The sequence below is a fragment of the Rhinoraja longicauda genome, chromosome 6 (assembly GCF_053455715.1).
Source record: "Rhinoraja longicauda isolate Sanriku21f chromosome 6, sRhiLon1.1, whole genome shotgun sequence".
In the NCBI taxonomy this organism is placed as follows: Eukaryota; Metazoa; Chordata; class Chondrichthyes; order Rajiformes; family Arhynchobatidae; genus Rhinoraja; species Rhinoraja longicauda.
The window spans coordinates 55,942,257-55,967,803 of record NC_135958.1 but is presented as its reverse complement, the minus strand read 5'-3'; positions in this window follow the sequence as shown (position 1 = coordinate 55,967,803).

The following is a 25,547-nucleotide window of genomic DNA, read 5'->3' as shown; positions in this document are numbered from 1 at the left end:
CCAGTATCGTGGGCAGCGGTAGAGAGCTAAGAATTGGGAATTATAACCACAGAGGGAACGTCACCTTAACAAACAACTTATTGACCCAGTTGGTAAAGCTGCTGCCCTATGGGTCCCGCGTTCGATCCTAATCTCAAGTGTCTGTGTGGAATTTTCACGCACTCCCAATGACTGCAAGGATTTCCTTCAGGTGCTCCGATTTCCTCCAACGTCCCAAAGACGTGCGGGTGTGTAGGTCAATTGCCCTCCGTAAATTGCCCCTCATGTGTAGTGAGTGGAGGCCAAAGTGGGATAACATAGAACTGGTGCGAACAGGCTATGATGGACTCTCTCAGCCAAAAGGCCTGTTTGTGGATGATCAACCACGATCACATTGACTGGCGGTGCTGGCTTGAAGGGCCGAATGGCCTACTCCTGCACCCATTGTCTGTTGTAAGTTTCCCCTGGGTGCTCCGGTTTCCACCCACATCCCACAGAGATCACATCGCAAAGCCGATCTCACCCCTGCAACCATCACCTTGGGAAAAGGCACACGAGTCTGCAGGGACAGATGTCATTGCCCCATTGGCCTTCTGCACAAAGCAAGCATGGAAGACATTAAGTTCATGAGGTAGGGCTACACTATCACCAGTCATGCTGCCTGACTCTGCTTTGCAGCCAGTTATAGCAGTTATACCGTGCCACTTTCTGCATGTGTCTGAATGATTATAAGTTTGTCCCGGTGTTGTCTCTTGGCACCCATGATAGCTTTGCAGAGATCAAAAGCATTTCACTGTACCTCTGTACAGGTGACAATGAACTAAACTACACACAGGTGGACGCCAATTGGCTGCTGTGAAACAAAAATTGCCCGTGATGTATAGGGAGTGAATGAGAAAATAGGTTAACGTAACATTCTTGTGAATAGCCGATCGATGGTCATTGTGGAATCTGTGGGCCAAAGGGCCTGTTTGCACACTGTCTCTCAAAATAAGTCTCTAAAACAACATATTTTTATACATTTCCTCAATATGTGAACATAACTAAAATAAAAGGAAGGTACATTCACCATTGTAACAGTGTAAATTGGATGTCTCCCAGTGTTATTTTTGTTTTCACTTATATGGGACCTATTTTGAGACTGAACCAAAATGCAACATTTCCTCTGCAATATGATGTTGAATAAAGTAAACCAGAGCCGTATTAAATCAATGTTAGTGGAGTAGAAAACAAACTGTAATATATTTTTGACTTGGCAATTATTAAACTTTGAACTTCTCTGTGCCTTGTTGCCGTTGCAGCCTTATCAGCCATATTCGTCATTAGTTTACTATATTCAACAACATATGGTGTGACTTCAATGTTATTCTTTGGTCACAAATAGAATTTTGCTTTCCCCGATTGGATACTTGTTATTATTCAGAAAAATATTTGTAAGTACAAGCATTTTATGTAAGGGCTACGTTCATGAAACGTGGTTCCATGACTCTACATTGACCAATTTATATGAAAACACATCAAGGAAAATTGTCCTCAGAATAAGAGTATGTGAAATTTCAAGATGGCTTTATGTGTGGTCATACATACAAAGGTTGTAGAGACAAATACAATCTTAACATTTCAAAGACATTTGGACAGAGACAGGGACAGGACCAGACACTGAATAGATTGGGTTGATGCAGTCTTTTACAGGGTAAGGGAATCATGAACCAGAAGACATAGGTTCATAGCAAGAGGGGTAAAATATAATAGTAGCCCGAGGGACAACATTTTCACACCGGGCGTGGTAGGTATGTGGATTGAGCTGCCAAATGAGGTAGTTGAGGCAGGTACAATAACAACATTTAAAAGACGTTTGGACAGGTACATGCATAGGAAAGATTTAGAGGGATATATAGGCCAAGTGCAGACAGGTGTGACTTGTGTAGATGGGACATCTTGGTTGCCATGGACATGCTGGCCCAAAAGGCAGCTTCCATGACGTTTGGCTCTATGACTCTGAATAGGATTAGCATAGACAAACAACTTGGCATGAACGGACCGGGCCAAAGGGCCTGTGTCTGCACTGTATAACTGTATGAAGTTACATGGGCACATGATTTTGTGTCAATAGTCGAGACTTCTTGTGATAAATGACAGGCCGGGGTATCAAACAATGTTCAATACAAGGTGGTGAAGAGAGATATGGAAGAAAAGAAGGGCATTAACTCGTATTGATTAAGGAGAATATTTGATGTGGGACTGAGAATGACCTTGAGCAACTCAAATGAATCAATATGATTAAATTTGTAATAACAGGAGAGCAAATACCCTAGTATTTTAGTCCATAAGCTGCCACATTACATTGAAGAAAACTACAGGAAATTATGGACGTGCAGAAAAGAAATCAGATGGGAGGTGGGAAACTTAATATAGCAGAATGCTGCCTGGCTAAGAGGGTTTCAGCTATAGGGAGAGGTTGGATAGACTTGGTGTAGGAAGGATCTGCAGATTCTGGTTTACAACATAGACACAAAATGCTGGATTCTGCCAGTGGGACAGGCAGAATCTCTGGATAGAACCCAAAATGTCACCCATTCCTTCTCTCCAAAGATGCTGCCTGTCCCGATGAGTCTAACTTTGGATAAACTCAAATTGTTTTCTCTCAACATCCGACATGGAGGGGAGACTCGATTAATTTCCTGTTTACATTGGAAATCGTTATATTTTCCATCAGTCGTCTGGTTTGATTTGGTAATGGCAAAGTTGACTACAGAGAGATGGTACCTTATGTTTATGTGAAAACACACAAAAAAAACAGCAATGGCTTCATCTTCTGCAGAGAAAGATACTTTTGCGGATGATCAACCCAGACACAAAGGTTGAGGGGAGGCCTGATAGAAGTATATAAAATTATGAGAGGCATAGATAGGGTAGACAGTCAGAACCTTTTCTCCCCAGGGTAGAAATGTCCAACACTAGAGGCCACAGCTATAAGTTGAGAGGGGGGAAGTTTAATGGAGATGTGTGGGGATCTGAAATGCATTGCCAGGTGGTAATGGTGGAGGCAGATATGATAGTAGCATTTAAGAGGCTTTTAGATAGGCATGTGGAAGTGTAGGGAATGTTGTATCTTGGACAGGCAGATGAAATCAGTGTAACTTGTCATCATGTTCGGCACAAACATTGTGGACTGCAATGCCCGTTCCTGTACTGTACTGTTCTATATTGTATATCTATGTAATTTCAATTTGAAGAGGATACTGCAGGTACTATTGCAATGTTTAAGAAACCTTTGGACAGGTACATGGATAGGATTGGTTTAGAGGGATGCGGGTCAAACACAGGCAAGTGGGACTAGTGTGGATGGGACATGTTGGTTGCCGTGGGTAAGTTGGGCCGAAGGGCCTGTTTCCACGCTGTCTAACTCTACGACCAGGATCATTGAATAGTCGGAATTTGAGGAAGAAGACAAATTTCAGGAGAGTTCAGAAAAATCTTCATGCTCGATGCATATTTGACCAGCGAGGACACAGGTATTACTGGATGTTTCAATGGTCTTTTAATGTCAGGTGTACCAATGAAGGTACAGTAATATGCGAATTATGTTATGCCCGAGAATGAAGTCAAGCGGAACAAATATCAAATAGATGGCCTTCATCAATGTGCACGGTTTAGATTTGCTATTGAAAAGGACAAGATGCAGCCAACAATACAGTACAATTCTGCAGGAGAGTCAGGTTCAGTGATAAAACAACTGGTCAGGCTTAATTGGAATCAGAAACTGGCAAACGAAAGTGGACAGCAATTAAATGATGATGATGATACTTTATTGTCACGTGTGCCCATGTACCTAGGCACAGTGACATTCTTTGTTTTGCATACAATCCAGTAAAATCATACAATAGATAAGCACAATCATAGATAAGTACAAAAGTGTGATGATTATAGTGTAATACTAGACTTCACTGAGACAGCACACAAATAGTCATCGCGTTTCTGACGCCAAAGTTTCAAAGTTCTTAAGAGCGCAGTCTAATCTTGGCCTTAATGCTCTGTTGTCCTGGCAGCTCAGATCCTCGCCTCCATCCGCCGCCATCTTGAAAACAGTCCTTTGTCCAGCGTCCACCGCCATCGCAGTCCTACTCACCGATTCCCGGTCTTTGGGGTTGAGCAGGAGACGAGCCTCGGACAAGTCCATGTGGGTTGCCGGTTCTGCAGTGGGAGAGTCAGGCCTGCTAACGAGACGTGGCTGCAGCCTGGCAGGAGCCTCTGCCTCCCTACGAGGCTCGGCAAGGGCAATGAAGATGACTGGGTACTATCTGGACATTTTCTGATGTAGGAGGAAGGTCTCACAATTAACATCAGCTCTTCCCACGATCGGTAACAGGATGAAGCAGGCAAATGGAGCTTGTGACTACACCTCCTGGAGAATATGACTGAGAATCAGTCTGAATACATGAAGCACTCCTTTATTTTCATGCATCAACAAGCTCATTAATGAGGAAACTTTTAAAAAACTTATATAGTCCAGTCACACAAACGGGTATCCGAAAATTTTAATTCGGCTTATAGTTAAGGAGGGGAGAGGCAAATCAGGGACCAAATTGGCGATCTACTCCAGAAGCAGGGAGAATCTAATGGAGGAACTTGCTCCAGAAGAAGAGGTAACAAAAGTAAACTAAGAGGTACTGTAGATGAGATGCTTGATAGGCTAAATACTGACAAAGTTGGTTAGCAGAAATGCTGATAATATTTGGTTACAGGTTCTTGATTAGTACGGGTGTCACAGGTTTTGGGGAGAAGGCAGGAGAATGGGGTTCGGAGGGCGAGACAGATCAACCATGATTGAATGGCGGAGCGGACTTGATGGGCCGAATGGCCTAATTCTACTATTCCTTATGACCTGACGACAGGAATCGCTTGGACTGATTAACGTAGGATCAGAGTAAATGGGCACTGGGGTGTCAACAGGCCGAAGGGCCTGTGTCTGTGCTATATATCTCCGTGACACTTTGTAGTTTAGGCTTCACCGTCAGGTCAGTCAGCTGAAACGTAGTTGGCAAAATTGAAAAGAAAAAGAAAACGTCAAAAGTTAAAAATCCAATGCAAAATAAATATTTGAAGTTCATCTTTTCTCATTTCAAATGACAAATGACCGAAATGTGTGTTCTGAGCAATCTCATTTCCATCACGCAGAATATATTTCCTGAAATTTATTGATAGAATATATAATAATAATAATAATACATTTTATTTATATAGCGCTTTTCATATACTCAAAGACGCTTTACAGAGATTTTGAGAACATAGTGTCTCCTCAATGTTGCTGTTAGAGTTTCATTGTAATATTCCGTGGTTGATTATAAAACCGCTTCCGACATTATTCATTTGTAGAAACACAAGACTTCTAATGATCTCCTCTGCTCCAAGGAATAGAGTCCTGGCCTGCTCAACCTCTCCCTATAGCACGCCCTCGAGTCCTGGCAACATCCTCGTAAATCTTCTCTGTACCCTTTCCAGCTTGACAACATCTTTCCTATAACATGGTGCCCAGAACTGAACAACATACTCTAAATGCGGCCTCACTAACATTATATACAACTGTAACATGATCACCCAGATTCTATAATCTGATATATACCTTCTAATAATCTAGTGAGACCATTAATATACTAAGAATACTTCTCGTATAAGGTACATAGTGCCTGTGTATCATCGTGATCTTTGGTGGATAGTAATTCCAACCACACTCGCTGGTAGAGCTGTCCTTTTGAAAGCTCTGGATATGCTGTATGCTTTTGCAAGCAGCAAATACTAAAGAGCATACAGCCACCACAATGACGAGATAGAGTTAAACAGCAACAAAACTATCCCTTTGCCCCAAATGTCCATACCAACCAGATGCCCCATCTCATCTCGTCCCATTTGTCCACATCTCTCTAAACCCTTCCCATCCATGTATCTGTTCAAATGTCTTTCAAATGCTGTTACAGTACATGACTGAACAACCTTTTCTGGTAGCTCATTCCATACACCCACCGAATGAAAAAGTTAGCCCTCAGGTTCCTAATAAATTTTGACCCTCTCAACGTAAACCTACGTCTTATGGTGCTGGAGTCCCCTAGCCTGAAGAAAAGAATGTGCATTCTCCCTATCGATTCCCCTCATGATTTTACACATTCATAAGATCATCCTTTAGCCTCCAACACTGCCAGGAATCAACCCAACCTTTCCCTATAGCTCGAGTCCTGGCAACGTCCTTGTAAATTTTCCCTGCACTCTTTCCAGTTTAATGACTTCCTTGCAATAGCAGGGTGACCAAAACTGAAGACAATACGGTTCCAAATGCAGCCTCAACATCGTCTTTATTCAATACAAAGGTTCAGAAATAGCAGGACGGTGATTCAGTACAAAGGAAATAGAAGATGGGGCTCTATGAATCAGAGCAACAAAGAGGCCTGCTGGTAGACCTGGTTGCTGATACAGTCAGCTTGCAGGTTATCAACACAACTAAGCATTTTCCTTGTGTATGAAATAGATGGAAATGCTCCTGAAGTGAATTATATAATCAAGGTCCCCAAGAGGAATCAGAACAGAGAACCAGACAGATTCAAAAATACCTTCTTACCAACAACCTTTTGCACCCTAGACAACACTGGTCAAAGAACTCTGGACTGTCGTGGGTTGCACAAAGGAATTCAGTCCTGTTTTTTTACACTGGTGTTGGGGTTATTAATTCGTGATATTTTTGTTTATTATATATTATCTATGTTTATTGTGTTAATAGCCTGTTCTGTTGCTGCAAGTAAGAATTTCACTGTTCGGTTGTCAGTGCATGGCAAATCGGAACAGCACAGTGGGGCAGCATTAGAGTTGCTACCTTACAGTGCCAGAGACCCGGGTCCAATCTGACCACGGGTGTTGTCTTCACAGAGTTTCTATATTCTCCCCGTGATTTTTTTCCGGGTGCTACGATTTCCAACCACTCGCCAAAGATGTACAGGCTTGTTGGCTTCAGTAAAATTGTCCCTAATGTGTAGGACAGTGATAGTATAAGGGGTGATCGGTGGTTGGTGCGGACCCTGTGGGCTGAAGGGCCTGTTTTCGCGCTGTAACTTTAAAGTGTAAAGTCTAAACACTCTTGATTCCCTTGATTCTTGACACGCGGGTATTATTGCTGATGTTTGGGGAAGAGACATGTAAAATGTTGCTGACATATCTGCAGACCAAGATACCTCATCTTTACAGAGGACAATTAACCTACAAACCTGCACGTCTTTGGGATGTGGGAGGAAACCCGCGCAGTCACAGGGAGAACGTGCAAACTCCACACAGACAGCACCCGAGGTTGGGACCGAACCAGGGTCTCTGGCGTTGAGAGGCAGCGGCTCAACCAAGCACTCCTTTGTCACCCTTTCATTGTGTCGCCCACAATTTGCCTTAAAGCTTCTATCTATCGGACATATAATTTGCACAGATAGCAATTTTAAATTGACTGTCATCAGCTCATCTTTTCAAAAAATTAACGGGTATTTACACATTGTTTGTTTTGATCAGAGAAAAAGGTCCAAAATATTGAACTTGCAAATAATGTATTTGATTTCTTTGAAGTTCAGTCTAAGGTGCCAGAAAATAACACAAGAAATGCAGTTGGTTAACATTGCTAATGCTGTGGTCTCTGTTCCAAGGAGGAAAAGAATAGGCTTCAATATTTACACAGCACTAACCTCTGTTTGATTGCTGATGCCCAGACAGGGGACTAATAAGACAAGTCACAATGTTCTTCCAAACCACATTTGCAGCAGCTGGTGCACATGGCAATCATGAGCCGTCTAAATTGACAAATGAGAAACATCATCACGGAGTTTCCATCAGCAGATCCAAGGACAGGCAATGCCTCCGATGTGCCGTCCAGAAATAGCATTCGATTACTTAACCTCTCAAGCTGGCTCATTTGCAAAATTGTCATGGATAATTGCTGCATCAAAAGCAGTCCATTATGGAGTGGTGTGGAAAGGAACTGCAGATGCTGGTATATACCAAAGATGGACACAAAGTGCTGGAGTAACTCAGCAAGTCAGGCAGCGTCACTGGAGAAAAGGGACTGGGTGACATTTCAGGTCGGGACCCTGCTTCACCTGGACTACACTTCTTCCCACTTTGCCTCCTGCAAAGACCGTTTCCCCTTCTCCCAATTCCTCCGTCTACGCCGCATCTGCTCCCAAGATGAGGTGTGTCGGAAAGATCTGCAGGTGCTGGTTTAAACCAAAGATAGAAGGGTCTTGCCCCGAAACGTCACCCATTCCTTCTCTCCAGAGATGCTGCCTGTCCCGCTGAGTTACTCCAGCGTTTTGCATCTATCCCAAGATGAGGTGTTCCCTACCCAGACACCTGAGATATCCTCATTCTTTAATGAATGGAGTTCGCCTCCTCTCTCACAGATGAGGCTCTCACATTGTAATTGTAATTGCAATTAATTTATAAGCCAAGTATGTAAAAACATTCAAGGAATTTGATTTGCCATACAGTCATACTAAAAAAGCAACAAGACACACAACTACATAAAAATTAACATAAACATCCACCACAGTGCAAATTAACATAAACATCCCCCACAGTGCACTGTGATGGAAGGCAATAACGTATTATCTTTGTCCCTCCTTTTCTCCCGCAGTTGGGGCAGTCAAACCATCCGCAATCGGGGCGATCGAAGCTCCCGCATCAGGGCGATCCAAGCTCCCGCAGTTGGAGCTCCCGAAGTCGATCCCCAGCAAAGGGACCGCCAGCTCCACGATGTTAGGCCGCAGTGCGGACAGAGATACATAGAAACATAGAAAATAGGTGCAGGAGTAGGCCATTCGGCCCTTCGATCCTGCACCGCCATTCAGTATGATCGTGGCTGATCATCCAGCTCAGTAGCCTGTACCTGCCTTCTCTCCATACCCCCTAATCCCTTTAGCCACAAGGGCCACATCTAACTCCCTCTTAAATATCGCCAATGAACTGGCCTCAACTACCTTCTGTGGCAGAGAATTCCACAGACTCACCACTCTCTGTGTGCAGAAATGTTTTCTCATCTCGGTCCTAAAAGACTTCCCCCTTATCCTTAAGCTGTGACCCCTGGTTCTGAACTTCCCCAACATCGGGAACAATCTTGGGTTTTTATTCACAAAATGCTGGAGTAACTCAGCAGGTCAGGCAGCATCTCGGGAGAGAAGGAATGGGCGACGTTTCGGGTCGAGACCCTTCTTCAGACAATCGGGAACAATCTTCCCGCATCTAGCCTCTCCAACCCCTTAAGAATTTTATATGTTTCAATAAGATCCCCCCTCAGTCTTCTAAATTCCAGCGAGTATAAGCCTAGTCTATCCAGTCTTTCTTCATATGAAAGTCCTGCCATCCCAGGGATCAATCTGGTGAACCTTCTCTGCACTCCCTCTAAGGCTAGAATACGATACGGAAAAAGTCGCATCTCCGTTGAGGAAAGAGATTTTAAAAAGTTTCCCCCACCCCTAACATAATACAAAACTAAAGATACACTAAAACATACATTTAACAACAGACTAAAAACAACAAAAGGATGAAACAGACTGTTGACGAGGCTGCCATCGTACGGGGCCACCCAGTGTCTCCTCTGTATCCCATAGCTCCGCTCTTAGTCCCCCTCCTCCCCACCCGCTACAGAGACAGAATCCCCCCAGTCTTCACCTTCCACCCTGTCAACCGTTACGTACAACGTACCATCCTCCGACATTTTTGCCTCCTCCAAAAGGGCCCGACCATGAGACACACCATCCCATCTCCACCCCTTTCTGCTCTCCAGAGACCGTTCCCTCCACAGCTCCCTTAAGCTGGCTGAAGAAGGGTCCCGAACCAAAACGTCAACCATCCTTTTTCTCTAGAGATGCTGCCTGACCCGCTGAGTTACTCCAGCACTTTGTGTCTAACTTTGGAGTGGGTAGGCTATGACGCCGGATAAGTCATCAAAATACACTCAAGAAAAATAGGTATTAAAACAGTGGACATTTGAGCAAGTCATTCAAAAAAGGTTTATCTAGAAATAAGGAGTTTGCAAGAAAGAGTTTCATCGTACCTGTACCTCACCGTACTAATGCACAAGACAATAAAACTGAGTTTACTCGATTCTAGGGACAGGCGCTGGTTTACAAAAAAACACAAAGTGCTGGAGCGATTCAGCAGGTCAGACAGAATCTCTGAAGAACATGGATAGGTGCTATTTAGATTCGGGAACCTCCTTCAGACTGACTGTGGGGGGCGAGGGAGGGGGAAGAGAAAGATGTGGGAGAGGTGGGGTCAGGAGAAAGCCTGGCAAGTCAGTGAGATGCAGCATGGAAACAGGCCCTTTGGCCCCATTTGCCCAATGCTGATCATGGTGCCCCATCTACATTAGCCCCACCTGCATTTGGCCCATATGTCACTCATGGTGCATACGATCATGGGGGAAATAGGGTAGATGCACATAGTCTTTTACCAGACTAGGGGAATCATGGACCAGAGGACAAAGGTTTAAGGTGAGAGGTGAAAGATGTAGTAGGAACTTGAGGAGCATTTTTTCACACTGAAGTGGGTGTGTGGAATGAGCTGCCGGAGGAGGTGGTTGAGGCAGAAACTATAACACCATTTAAAAGGCATTTGGACAGATATGTGGATGGGGAAGGTTTATAAAATCACCTCATCCTCCTGCGCTCCAAGGAATACAGTCCTTACGTGCCCAACCTCTCCCTGGTGATAGATGGATAGAATTGAGGCCGGTGGGGGAGTGGGTTAATAGGCAGATGGGTGCACAAAGACCACCAATAAAATGTGCCTATCATATCATATCATATCATATATATACAGCCGGAAACAGGCCTTTTCGGCCCACCAAGTCCGTGCCGCCCAGTGATCCCCGTACATTAACACTATCCTACACCCACTAGGGACAATTTTTACATTTACCCAGCCAATTAACCTACATACCTGTACGTCTTTGGAGTGTGGGAGGAAACCGAAGATCTCGGAGAAAACCCACACAGGTCACGGGGAGAACGTACAAACTCCTTACAGTGCAGCACCCGTAGTCAGGATCGAACCTGAGTAAAGCAGCAACTCTACCGCTGCGCTACCGTGCCGCTGATGGTTAAAAATCTATTCGACATCCTGAATGTGTTACAAAGTTTTAAAAATACCTTCTCAGCAAATAAAATGGATCTGCACAAGTTCATGGCTGCAAAAATAATGGCTGGGAATTGCTTGTGCATTTTCAGCACTTCACAATAGTGGTTATGAAATGCAAATGTCTTTTCCGCCTGGACAATGTGTGTAATGGGAAAGTGATTCCCACAGCCCGTGTGAATGTCCTGCCTACGTGTGGAATCCGCATAACTATCCTATCCATGTACGGTCGTTAAAATGAAACATGACCACGTGCTGAAGTACAGCTGGAAGAGGGGTGGGGTTAGGACAAAGCCTAGCAAGTCATTGAGTCAGAGACCTATCGCACGGAAACAGGCTGTGATGTAATTAAAGTAAAGGGGGAGATGTGATGTATATGTAATATAAATGCCAGTGCCCCCTTGAGGCCAAGAGCAGAAGCGAGCCAATGGGCTTGTGCCTTGTGACTGAGGTCAGGTGACCTTCTAGAAGGTCACCAGACCTCAGTCACAAGGCACAAGCCCATTGGCCCTAGAAGGTTCCCACTTCTGACACCATGTAATGTCCTCTGTAAGACCCTGTTGTGGCTACCACAATGAATATACGCCCGAGATCTTGTAAGAAGATTTTATTACTGATCCTTCACCAGGAAACGTCTAGAAGGTCACCTGACCTCAGTCACAAGGCACAAGCCCATTGGCCCACTTCTGCTCTTGGCCTCAAGGGGGCACTGGCATTTATATTACATATACATCACACAGGCCTTTTGGCCCAGCTTGCCCAAGGTCAATCAAGGTGCCCTATCTCCACTAGTGTTTGGTGCATATCCCTCTAAGCCTTTCCAATACGAGTGTGGCACAATGGCACAGCAGTAGAATTGCTGCCTTACAGTGCCAGGGACCCGAGTTCAATTCTGACTCTGGGTACGGTCTGTATGGAGTTTGTATGTTCTCCCCGTGACCTGTGTAGGTTTTCTCTGGGTGCTCCGGTTTCCTCCCACACTCCAAAGACATACTGGTTTGTAGGCTAATCGGCTTCGGTAGTGTTATAAATTGTCCCTAGTGTGTCAGATGGTGCTAGGGTATGGGGAAAGACAAAATGCTGGGGTAACTCAACGGGACAGGCAGTATCTCTGGAGAGAAGGAATGGGTGACATTTCGGGTTGAGACTAACCAGTCTGAAGAAGGGTCTTGACCTGAAACGTCGCCTGTTCCTTATCTTCAGAGATGCTGCCTGTCCTGCTGAGTTATTCCAGCATTTTGTGTCTATCTTCATATCTTCAGTTTACACTTGCATCTGCAGTTCCTTCCTACACATTTAGTGTACGGGGATCACTGGTCGGCGCGGAATGGGTGGGCCGAAGGGCCCATTTCTGCGCTGTATCTCTTAACTGAACTATCCATGTACCCATCCAACTACAACAACATTTAATAGCCTCGAGCCAAGAGCCAGCCTGAATGATACGATATTTAACCACAGTGGAGTAAGATTAAGGATCCAACCTTACCTGTAGAGCTATTGGGGAATGTACAACTGGATCATCAACATCAAAACATCTGAATTCTGAAGAAGTGTCCCAACCCACAACATCACCTATCCACGTTCCCTAGGGATGCTGCCTGACCCACTGAGTTACTCCAACAGTGTCTTTTTTTGACCTTTTATGCTACAAACCATTTTGAAGCAGTTTACCCTTGCACAAAAGTAAGGAGTTATTTCGTTGGAGAGCAAGGTGGGTGGTGAAGGGTACCAAAGCTGACCAATGATCCCATTGTCTCCCAGTTGCTCCACCACACTCCGGGGTGGCACAGTGGGACAGCTGGTCGAGCTTATGCCTCACAGCTCCAGAGACCCGCATTCAGTCCTGATCACAGCAGCTGTCCACGAGGAGTTTGCATGTTCTTCCTGTGACCGCACGGGTTTCGTCCGGGAACTCCCATTTCCTCCCACATCCAAAAGACTTGCAGGTTTGTAGATTAATTGGACTCCGTAAATTGCCCAAAATGTGTAGGAATGGATGGGAAAGTGGGATAACATAACGCTAGTGTGAACGGGCGATCAATGTTCTCCCAGTGACCGTGTGGGTTTCCTCCATGTGCTCCCATTTCCTCCCACATCCCAGACTTGCAGGGTTGTAGATTAATTGGACTCTGTAAATTGCCGCTAACGTGTAAGGAGTAGATGAGAAAGTGGGATTACAAGGAACTAACGTGTGTGGGTGGTCAATGGCCACCCGATAGGGCAGAGGGCCTATTTCCAAGCTGCATATTACAATTAATCAATCAATTCAATTAATTATCTATTGGAAACATGCAGCCTAAATCGATCCTATTGAAGGCTTCTATTCACAAAATGCTGGAGTAACTCAGCAGGTCAGGCAGCATCTCAGGAGAGAAGGAATAGGTGACGTTTTGGGTCGAGACCCTTCTTCAGACTGATGTCAGGGGGTCGGGACAAAGGAAGGATATAGGTGGAGACAGGAAGATAGAGGGCGAACTGGGAAGGGGGAGGGGAAGAGAGGGACAGAGGAACTATCTAAAGTTGGAGAAGTTAATGTTCATACCGCTGGGCTGCAAGCTGCCCAAGCGAAATATGAGGTGCTGTTCCTCCAATTTCCGGTGGGCCTCACTATAGCACTGGAGGAGGCCCATGACAGAAAGGTCAGACTGGAAGTGGGAGGGGGAGTTGAAGTGCTCAGCCACCGGGAGATCAGGTTGGTTAAGGCGGACTGAGCGAAGGTGTTGAGCGAAACGATCGCCGAGCCTGCGTTTGGTTTCGCTGATGTAAAGAAGTCAACTTGTACCAGCATCTGCAGTTATTTTCTTACACCACCTATTGAAGGCTTCCATCAACATGGGAGAATACACATCTACATGCTCCAGAACTCTTGAAGTTGTGTGTATATTTGATGAAGGCCAAGAATGCACAGCCCTTGAACATCAATCCCTTGTGCGTAACGACCAAAAACATCACTTATTCCTTTTCTCCAGAGAGGCTGCCTGATCTGCTGAGTTACTCCAGCACTCTGTGTCTAACCCATTGAATAACTTATGTAATGAACTTTGTAGCATCCTCTATTGAGCCCACTTAACATACTGTGGATCCTGAAGCACTGATCTTCCAGTATTGACATTTTATATTCTACACTATTTCAAAAGAAAAAAAATTCCAAATCACAAAACAGAGCCATTGTTTTTCTGTGAAGGTCTTTTTGCTGAATATCATAATAGATGATCAGAGGTGGTCAAAGTAACGTTGAAGACCATTTTTATGTCTCTTGGACCAGTCTACGTTTTTGATGACCTTATGGAAGCTGGGAGCATGCCATAGGTGTGTCACAGAGATGGATGCACATTGCACCACTGCTGACTCAGCATTTTCACGGCCTCTGGCCCCAACTCAAAACAGCATCCAAAGGCATTTTACAAGAACCCGCCCCACGTGATTTAACACAGAGTCTTGTTAAGGAGATACGACAGCAGATGGCAGGGACGATTACCACTGCTTTTTGAGGGTCATCTTAGAGGAGCAGAGATAGTGGGTTTGATTCATTGAAAGATGCAGCATGGAAACCGGTCCTTTCAGCCCACCAAGTCCACGCTGACCATCGATCACACACTCACACCAGCTCTATGTGTCCCACTTTCGCATCCACTCCCTGCACACACTAGTGGCAATTTACAGAAGCTAAATAACCTACCAACCCACAGACCTTTGGATCTTATCGAAACGTATAAGATTATTAAGGGGTTGGACACATTAGAGGCAGGAAACATGTTCTCAATGTTGGGGGAGTCCAGAACAAGGGGCCACAGTTTAAGAATAAGGGGTAGGCCATTTAGAACGGAGATGAGGAAAAACTTTTTCAGTCAGAGAGTTGTAAATCTGTGGAATTCTCTGCCTCAGAAGGCAGTGGAGGCCAATTCTCTGAATGCATTCAAGAGAGAGCTAGATAGAGCTCTTAAGGATAGCGGAGTCAGGGGGTATGGGGAGAAGGCAGGAACGGGGTACTGATTGAGAATGATCAGCCATGATCACATTGAATGGCGGTGCTGGCTCGAAGAGCCGAATGGCCTCCTCCTGCACCTATTGTCTATTGAAACCAGCGCAGTCGCAGAAAACCCACACGGCACCAGGGAGAAGGTGCAAATTCCCCCCAAAAGCACTGGAGGTCAGGATCGAATGCTGGATCTCCGGCACAGCGAGGCAACAGCTCTACCAGCTGCACCACTGCTCTGCCCGGACTGCAGGATTTACTGAAGGAAGGCCAGAGCTTAGGCAGGCACCAGCTCAAAGCAAGTGAGGCAATGGAGGAAATAGCAAGCAAGAATGAAACATAAAACTGAAGACGACTGAAGAAGGGTCGCTACCTGAATTGCCACCCACCCTTCTTTTCCCCCAGAGATGCTGCCTGACTCAGAGTTACTCCAGCGCTTTGTGTCTATCTTTACCATAAATATATCGTTCAAATCTTATATTGAGGCTTAAATATGCAAGAGTTTAGTTTCGAAGAGTCATGGCTTTAAGTCTCACTCATTTGACGTGTATGTAATCTAGACATCTAGTCTGAAGAAGGGTCTCGACCCGAAACATTGCCCATTCCTTCTCTCCAGAGATGCTGCCTGTCCCGCTGAGTTACTCCAGCATTTTGTGTCTATCTTCTGTTTAAACCAGCATCTGCAGTTCCTTCCTACACAGCATGTAATCCAGGTCAACTTTCCACTATGGGCCCCAGGCTGTGTTACAACATTGGAACTGCTTTTGAAGCATCAGTGAGAGACTTTATTTGTTCTCCTCACTGACTTTAAGAAATTCCACTCCAGCTCCTAAATCCAAGCGGCCAATTCACCATCAACCTTCCTTTGGGAAACTACAGGAGTTTGCCCTCCCACACAGTCATGAATTAGAAACATAGAAACATAGAAAATAGGTGCAGGAGTAGGCCATTTGGCCCTTCAAGCCTGCACTGCCATTCAATATGATCATGGCTGATCATCCAGCTCAGTAACCTGTACCTGCCTTCTCTCCATACCCCCTGATCCCTTTAGCCACAAGGGCCACATCTAACTCCCTCTTAAATATAGCCAATGAACTGGCCTCAACTACCTTCTGTGGCAGAGAATTCCACAGACACATCACTCTCTATGTGAAGAAATGTTTTCTCATCTCGGTCCTAAAAGACTTCCCCCTTATCCTTAAGCTGTGACCCCTGTCATTATTCCGTCAACTACGTTCAAGGCTCAGTGAGCATATTTCACCGTCTGGGAGTTTCCCCCATGTGCAAACTGCGAGCTGTATTTCCACAACTAGACAGACAGGGAAACCGTAGAATAGTTCTGATTATCGTTGGGCTGATTTATAATTGCAAGTGTTATCAGGCAACTGAACCATCCTACCAACAACGACAGAGCAGTCCCGAGCTACTACCTATCGCATTGGAGGCCCTCGGACTATCATATCATATATATACAGCCGGAAACAGGCCTTTTCGGCCATCCAAGTCCGTGCCGCCCAGCGATCCCTGTACATTAACACTATCCTACACCCACTAGGGACAATTTTTACATTTACCCAGCCAATTAACCTACATACCCTGTACGTCTTTGGAGTGTGGGAGGAAACCGAAGATCTCGGAGAAAACCCACGCAGGTCACGGGGAGAACGTACAAACTCCTTACAGTGCAGCACCCGTAGTCAGGATCGAACCTGAGTCTCCGGCGCTGCATTCGGACTTTACCTTGCACCAAATGTTATTCACATTATTCCCTACATCCTGTATCTGTACGCTGTGAGTGGCTCGATTGTAATCATGGACAGTCTTGCCACTGACAGGTTGGCACGCAACAAAAGCTTTTCACTGCACCTCAGTACACGTGACAAACTAAAATAAACTGGCTCATTCATCTTTCTAGTTGTGAAGTATTTCCCCGTTTCTAGGGACATCCATATCATCTTGAGGGCCTATTGAAGATCACTGTTGGCATCATTGTAAACTGACGAGGCGAGGGGAAATATCAATATTAACATTTGAAACCAAATGATAATAGTTTCTTTTTAGTTTGAGAGATACTGCGCGGAAACAAGCCCTTTCACCCGCAGAGTCCGCGCCGACCAGTGATTCCCACACACTCGCACTATCTTACACACTAGGGACAATTTACAATTGTAACAAAGCCAATTAATCTACAAACCTGCACGGATTTTGAGTGTGCGATGAAACCGGATCACCTGGAGAGAACCCACGCGGTTGAGGGGAGAACATACAAACTCTATACAGACAGCACCTGTAGTTGGGATCGAACCCAGGTCTTTGGCACTGTAAGGCAGCAACTCTGCCAGCTCCACATTGCTCCATATAATACCTCGTCTTCAAAAGCACTGTACTAGTATTGTCTTTGATAGATTGATGTAAAGAAGTTGGAGTTGTGAAGATGAGGTCGAGCAGGACATTCCCCAGTGACTTGACCGGTAACCACCACACAGCGCTACTTCTGCTGAGAACTTTCCTGTTGATGGCACCAAACACTGCTGGGAATAGAGACATTGGCTAGAGACGAGGCAATAGAGACATCGAATAGAGACAAGGCTCAGATATTGGCTGAACATTATGATTGTGCTAGTTTGACCATTGCAGTCTGTTTGAGTTCGAGTTTAGTTTCTTTTCACCTATACAGAGGTACAGTGAAAAGCTTTTGTCACGTGCCAAGCAGTCAGCGGAAAGACAATACATGATCACAATCGAACCATCCACAGTGTACAGACACATGAAAAAGGGAACAGCGTGAATAACCCTTCATACCAGATCAAGTCCAATAAAGTCTGATCAAAGATAGCCTGAGGGTCTCCAATGAGGTAAATAGTAGCTCAGGACTGCTCTCCAGTTTAGTTTAGAGATACAGCGCGAAAACAGGCCCTTCAGCCCACTGAGTCCGCACCGACCAGTGATCCCGACACATCAACACTATCCTACACACATTAGAGACAATTTACACATACACCAAAGCAATTAACCTACATATACCTGTTTGTCTTTGGAGTGTGGGAGGAAACCGAAGATCTTGGAGAAAACCCATGCGGTCACGGGGAGAATGTACAAACTCCGCACAGACGGCACCCATAGTCAGGATCGAACCCGGGTCTCCGGTGCTGCAAGCGCTGTAAGGTGGCAGCTCTACTGCTGCGCCACCGTGGCCTCCCCAGTTGTTGGTAGGATGGTTCTGTTGCCTGATAACAGCTGGGAAGAAACTGTCCTTGAATCTAGAGATGTGCGTTGTTTTACTTTTGCCCGATGCGAGAGGGGAGAAGTGGGAGAGGCCAGGGTGCGACTCATCCTTTATAATGCAGGCGGCCTTGCTGAGGCAGCATGAGGTGCAAATGGAGTGAATGGTAGGGAGGTTGGTTTGTGTGATGGTCTGGGTGGTGTCCAAAATTCCCTGCAATTTCTTGCGGTCTTGGATGGAGCTTAACCAATCCGTGGAAGGGCCCTCCCAACTTTTAGCTGCTTCCATGCTGTCTGACTCTGATAACATACAAAAAAGTTTATTTTCGATTAAAACTTCAATTCCAAGGAAAAAAGTTTTGATTACTTTCTATGTTCCTTCGATGACCTGTGAAGCAGGATTAAGTATATCTTTAAGTCTGTAAGTAATCTAAGTGATTCCCCTCAGCAGCATTCATTGGAATTGGATGACCAACTTCAAATTTCAGCATCGGTACATTGAATATTGTCAACTAAACTACTTTGAACAATTGCTATTCCAGTAAATGATGCAAAACAGTTATTGCTGAAAAGGAATTGTCAATCATTTGAATGAAATGTTTTTGGTTTCATGCGATGAATTCCTAGATTGTTTGAACATCAAGGTCTGATTTCAAACAAAGCTTAATTCTAAATTTGCTTTTACTTTGCAGGAATCTGCAAGTTTATCTGTTGGCAGACGAAACCTCAGGTGCTGCTGAAATGCACGCTTTCCACAAGCATTTTCTTTGTCACTGAGCAGAGTTTGCAGGTAAAATTCGGGTTTAATGGTGCAAATCTAATCAAAGTACGGTGTTTGAAAGACCCTTTCATTTAAGTCAGCAACAGCATCACTCTGATTTCTTTGAGATGTTTGAAGGGTACTGTTAAGTGAAAAGTGGCTTCTATGTTTGACTTCAAAGGAGAACATTTATTATCATTATTTGCTCTGACCTATATGTGATTCCGAGTTCACAGAATCTGTTTTGAAAAGACTAGAGTCATGTCAATTTCAAGTCAAGTCAATTTTATTTGTATAGCACATTTAAAAACAACCCACGTTGACCAAAGTGCTGTACATCTGATTAGGTACTAAGGGAAAAAAATGAAACATACAGTAGCACGCAAACAGTTCACAGCGCCTCCTCAATGAGCCTCAAACGCTAGGGAGTAGAAATAGGTTTTGAGCCTGGACTTAAAGGAGTCGATGGAGGGGGCAGTTCTGATGGGGAGAGGGATGCTGTTCCACAGTTTAGGAGCTGCAACCGCAAAAGCGTGGTCATCCCTGAGCTTAAGCCTAGACCGCGGGATAGTGAGTAGCCCCAAGTCGGCCGACCTGAGGGACCTGGAGTTAGAGAGGGGGGTTAGAAGATTTTTGATGTAGGGGGGGGGAATGTCCATTTAGAGCTTTATACGTGAATAGGAGCTTGAAGTTGATTCTGTACCGTACAGGGAGCCAGTGGAGAGAGGCCAGAATCGGGGTGATGTGGTCCCTTTTACGGGTACCCGTCAGGAGTCTCGCTGCGGCGTTTTGGACCAGTTGCAGGCGGGACAGGGAAGATTGGCTGATCCCAGTGTATAGGGAGTAGCAGTAGTCTAGACGGGAGGAAATGAAAGCGTGAATGATTTTTTCTGTATCGTCGAATTGGAGGAAAGGTTTGATTTTAGCTATGGTTCGAAGTTGGAAGAAGCTGGCTTTTACCACAGCGTTGACTTGCTTATCAAATTTTAATGCAGAGTCAAATATCATGCCGTTTTTGACATGCGGTTTGACTAGGCAGGATAGACTTCCAAGACTGCCTGTTATCGATTTGATGGAGTCGGGGGGGGGCCGAATAGGATGACCTCAGACTTGCTCTCATTTAATTGGATGAAGTTCTGTGCCATCCAACATTTTATGTCCTCAAGGCAGTGTAAGAGGCTGTTTAAATTTGACTGGTTGTTGGGTTTCAGGGGGAGGTAAAGCTGAGTGTCATCGGCATAGCAGTGGAAAGAAATGCCGTGCCTTTGAATGATTTGGCCAAGGGGGAGCATGTATAGAGAGAAGAGAATGGGGCCTAGGATGGAGCCTTGTGGAACTCCGCAGGAGAGGCTAGCTGGAGCAGAGGAATAACTGCCTATGTTGATGGCGAAACTCCTATCTTTGAGGTACGAAGCGAACCAGCTCAGGGCAGTGCCATCAATGCCAACCGCGTACCGGAGATGGTCAATAAGGATGGTGTGGTCCACTGTATCGAACGCTGCGCTGAGGTCGAGAAGGAGCAGGATTGCACAGTCGCCGGTGTCGATGGCGAGAAGCAGGTCGTTGTGTACCTTCAACAAGGCAGACTCTGTGCAGTGGTGGGCCCTGAAACCTGACTGGAAACTTTCCAGGATAGTGTATTGTTGCAGGTAGGGCACTAATTGGTTTAGAATTGCCTTTTCAAGGACTTTTGACAGGAATGGCAGTTTGGAAATGGGTCTGTAGTTGTTAGGCAAGGTGGGGTCTAGGTTAGGTTTTTTCAGTAGGGGCTGGACCACCGCGTGCTTGAAACTGGTTGGAACAGTGCCAGTGGCCAGAGAACTGTTGATAATAGAGAGGATGCTGGGACCGGCTATTGCAATGACATCCTTCAGAAGGGCAGTGGGGGCTGGATCAAGGGGGCAGGTTGCAGGTTTCATAGCGGAGACAAGCTTTGCAAGGGAGGATAGAGTGATGGGTTGGAAGCAGTCCAATTTAGATGAACAGACTAGTGAGACAGCTAGGTCACGGGTGGGAGGAGAAATGTTCATTCTAATGTTCTCAACTTTGTTGGTGAAAAATTTCGCGAATTCTTCGCACTTAGCAGGGGACGCAACTAAGCTGGTACTGGGGGCGGGACATATGACAGAGGTAATTGTTCTAAATAGGACCTTGGAGTTATGAGAGTTTTTGGAAATAAGGTCGGAGAAGTATTGTGCTCTAGCAGACTTTACTGCTTCCTGGTATTTGAGAAGATTGTTTCTCAGAATTTCGAAGGAAATTTGAAGCTTGTCACATTTCCACCTCCTTTCTGATTTTCTGCACTCCCTTATTAGGGCTTTGGTGGAGTCATTGAGTCACGGCCGACCTTTGGGCTTAGGCTTTTTCATTTTAAGGGGAGCGATAGAATCCAGGATGGAAGAGCAAGTGATATTAAATAAAGAGGCGAGATCTTCAGTGCTGAGATGGGGGGCAAGAGGCCTTAATAGTGCAGATGTTGGGGGCAGCTGTGAGAGCCTCGGAGAATTTACTGGCAGTCAATGAAATGTATGGAAAGAGGCCCTTCTGCCCAACTTGCCCACACCGAGCAAGATGTCCCATCTACACTAGTCCCACCAGCCTGCATTTGTCCCATATCCCTCTAAACCTGTCCTATTCATGTGCCTATCTAAATGTTTCTTAAACGCTGCGATAGTCCCTGCCTCAACTACCTCCTCTGACAACTTGTTCCATACACCTACCACGCTTTGTGTGAAAAAATTAGCTCTCAGGTTTTTATAAAATCTTTCCCCCTTAAACCTATGCCCTGTGGCTCTCGATTCCCCTACTCTGTGCAAGAGCCTCTGTGCATCTACCTGATCTATTCCTCCCATGATTTTAGAAACCTCCAAGAGATCGATGTTCTTATGAACATTTCAAATGTGTCATAAAAAAATCCTGACGTGATGTCACCATTGCTGCAGAGGCAAATATGCCAATAAAGCTTTACGTGTCAGTCAACTAAATGCCTTGTCTTTCCCCACATCAGCTAACAGTGTCATACTCGGCAGTGTCCACATCTGTCTTTACACAAACCACTTTGCCACTCAAGTTGTCCCCCTGGGGACATTCCAGAGCAAACAAACAATTCAACCTTTCCTTGCAGCTGAAACACTAATCCAGGCAACATTCTGGTAAACGTCCTCTGCACCTTCTCCAAAGTCTGCACATCCTCTCTGTAATGGGGTAACCAGATCTGCACGCAATACTCCAAATGCTGCATCACCAAAATCTTAGACCATGACTTCCTGAGTTTGAGCTGGTAGACATTCAAAACCTTTAACTCTTTAGTTTGAGAGCTCAACAATACCTTTGAAATATTCATTCCTTCCACTAGTGGGATAACATAGCTGTGAAGCTTTTTTTCCCCCATAGGACAATTGCCACTAATTTAGAAAAAGGGCATTAAAAACACAGAAGCATTATTTCGGTGTAATCAATATTTTGGTGTAATCATACATAATCCTCATTAAATACATAGTTCCATCTGGAATTTAGAATGGAGATGGAGAAATGTCTTTGGTCAGAGGGTGGTGAATCTGTGGAATTCATTGCCACAAACAGCTGTGGAGACCATGTCATTGAGTATTTTTAAAGTGGAGATTGATAGGTTCTTGATTAGTAAAGGGCCTGTCCCACTTAGGCGATCTTTTTGGCGACTGCCGGTGACTGTCAAAGTCGTAGCAGATCGCCAAACTTTTCTTTTACCCGACGACAATGACCACGACAATGCCGAGTCAGGTCGAGATTACACCGTCTTCTGAAACATCGCGAAAATTCCCACGCTGTCAATGCTTCTCCGGTGTCCTGGTTTTCGCTGAAATCACTGACAAGTCGGTAAGTACTTGAGAGTTTTGAACTATAACATCTTGTGTGGGTTACTTAAAAACCAAGCTTCACTGTAACAAGGAATAAACTGGATTTACTTCCAGTTTACTAATAGCTGTATTTTTTTTAAAAAATTAAGTGGTTCAGTGGATTTTTTGTGAAAAGTGTGTGGGCATTCTTTCAAAATGTAAGGGTGATGCATATCTGGTTTCTGAGTTGCATATCTGGGTTTGGAGCCCACTTTAAATGTAATGGCTGAGGCCAAAAACATCGCGAAAATTCCCACGCTTACCTGACAGTCAAACTGTCGCCTCCAATCTACCTGTCAAATGTCCTAACGGTAAATAAATTGATTAAACACAAGCATTTTATGGTATTTTGAAATGACTTTACTTATTTTAATATTATGTGCTTCTAAATGCATCTTAAGAGAACCTATCAAACCTGGGGACAGCATGCGACAGCGACCGCAATAAGCTACGATGCCTGGCGACAAGCCAGCTGTCGTCGAGAGATTTCAAACCGTTTGATTTCTCGGCGACACGCCGAGATCCACTACGATCTTTGGAAGACTCCTCACGATCATGCCCGCGACACCCCGGCGAATGTTTGGCGACAGCCTAGTCGCCGGCAGTCGCCTTAAAATCGCCTAAGTGGGACAGGCCCTTTAGGGTTTCAGGGATTATGGGGAGAAGGCAGGAGAATGAGGTTGTGAGGAAAAATTGATCAGCCACAATTAAATGACAAAAGCAGATTCGATGGAGCGAATGGCCTTATTCTGCTCCTACAGTATGTCTTATCGGAATTTCTGTTCCTTCATTGTCAATGGGTTAAAATATCAGACCTCCTCATCAAAACAACGTTCAACTGCATCACATGGATTACACCGAGTTAAGGGAATTAGTTACCCCAGATATTATGGGCGATAGGGAAATTACTGCCAACTGTGGGATGATGTACACATCCCAGAAAATAATAGAAAGTGTACAAACCAAAGAGTTTATTTGGGAAAAGCATTCACTTTGAGCTTTTTATGCAGATAAGCAGGGGAAAAAAAATCAATCCTTTGGAATAACTCTAATGGAAGTTAGATCAGTGATATATACTTAGTGCCTTGGATCAAAATGCAGTATGGTGTCTTTATCAAGACGATAAAATTTCAAGACAAAGTAATGGACAGTAATGTACGGATATATACATGGCCAATATTTGTCACAAGTGTTTTAAAAGAAATCTGGATATTATCATTACCGTAATGAGTTCAGATTACATCTGTTTTTTCTCTTTCTTTAAATGTTTCTCCTTAGTTTTCAAATAGTTATCCACCTCAGTCTTTTAAAAATATTTTGTTGGTTCTGCTTCCATCTCCATATTTCACCTGTTTAATGTAAAAGAATGTTTTCATCTCTTATCTCGAGTCCTTTGGCTCCTAACTCACTAATTAATGGTGGTTGTTCTGAAAACCTGATTACTGTATGCTGTGCATGGTTGTCATGAGCAAATAATGTATAAAATTAACTTGATCTGGACCACAGCACATTAATTACTGGGAAGTAATTAAGAAAGATGAGGGGAGACCTCATGGAAAATTACCAAATAGTGAAAGGCCTGGATGGAGAGTACGTGAGGAGGATGTTTCCACTAGTGCGAGGGTCTATGACTAGAGAGCACAGCCACAGAATAAAAAGATGTACCTTTAGAAAGGAGACGAGGAGGAATTTATTTTGTTAGACTGTGGCAAATCTGTGGCATTCATTGCCATAAACGGCTGTGGAGGTCAAGTTATTGGGTATTTTTAAAGCAGGGATTGACAGATTCCTGGGGGTGGGAGTTGCTTTACGTCCTTGATGTCCACCCTGGGTAGTTCTACGCAACTGGCAAAATTTGCAGCAAACATTCAACTCTGAAGCACCAATTGTTGTAGCTGACATACGAAAGAAGACAGATTCATGAATTAATGGCAGTGTCAGGGGTTATGGGGAGAAGGCAGCAGAATGGGGGTGAGAGGGAAAGATAGATCAGCCATGACTGAATGGCAAAGTAGACTCACTGGGCCAAGTGGCCTAATTCTGCTCCTATAACCTATGAACACTTAGTGCTGAAAATCTTTTCCGTGCCATGACCTTGGTCAAAATACATTGCCCGAAATTGAAGTTACAAAAGTCAGAGCCAACATCTCCCCAGCCCAATCAATCATTTGTAAGTGTATGATGTTACCTTCTTCTTTTGACATTTAAAACTTGTGATTTTAAAACTTGGTGTTTATTTTCACGTAATAGTCTCGGCGACCTGCTCTCAAAATGTGAAGATGATTACACTGAAACATAAGCGTCTTACATTCTCAGCTCATTTCAGTTTTCTGTTTATTCCTTTGGTTATCCATTTCTTCCTTTCTCTTCCAATCACGATGCATCAATCTACATTTCTTTTCATATAAAATTTCATTCCTGAGCCCAGCCAAATTTATGACTAATTCTATATTTTGCAAAATCTCTTCATGACCAAGCTCTTTGCAGCCCATGATACACAGTTTTAGATTAATAGAAATAAAATAAAGGATTCACTTAAAAGCTGCACGGTGGCGCAGCGGTAGAGTTACTGCCTTAC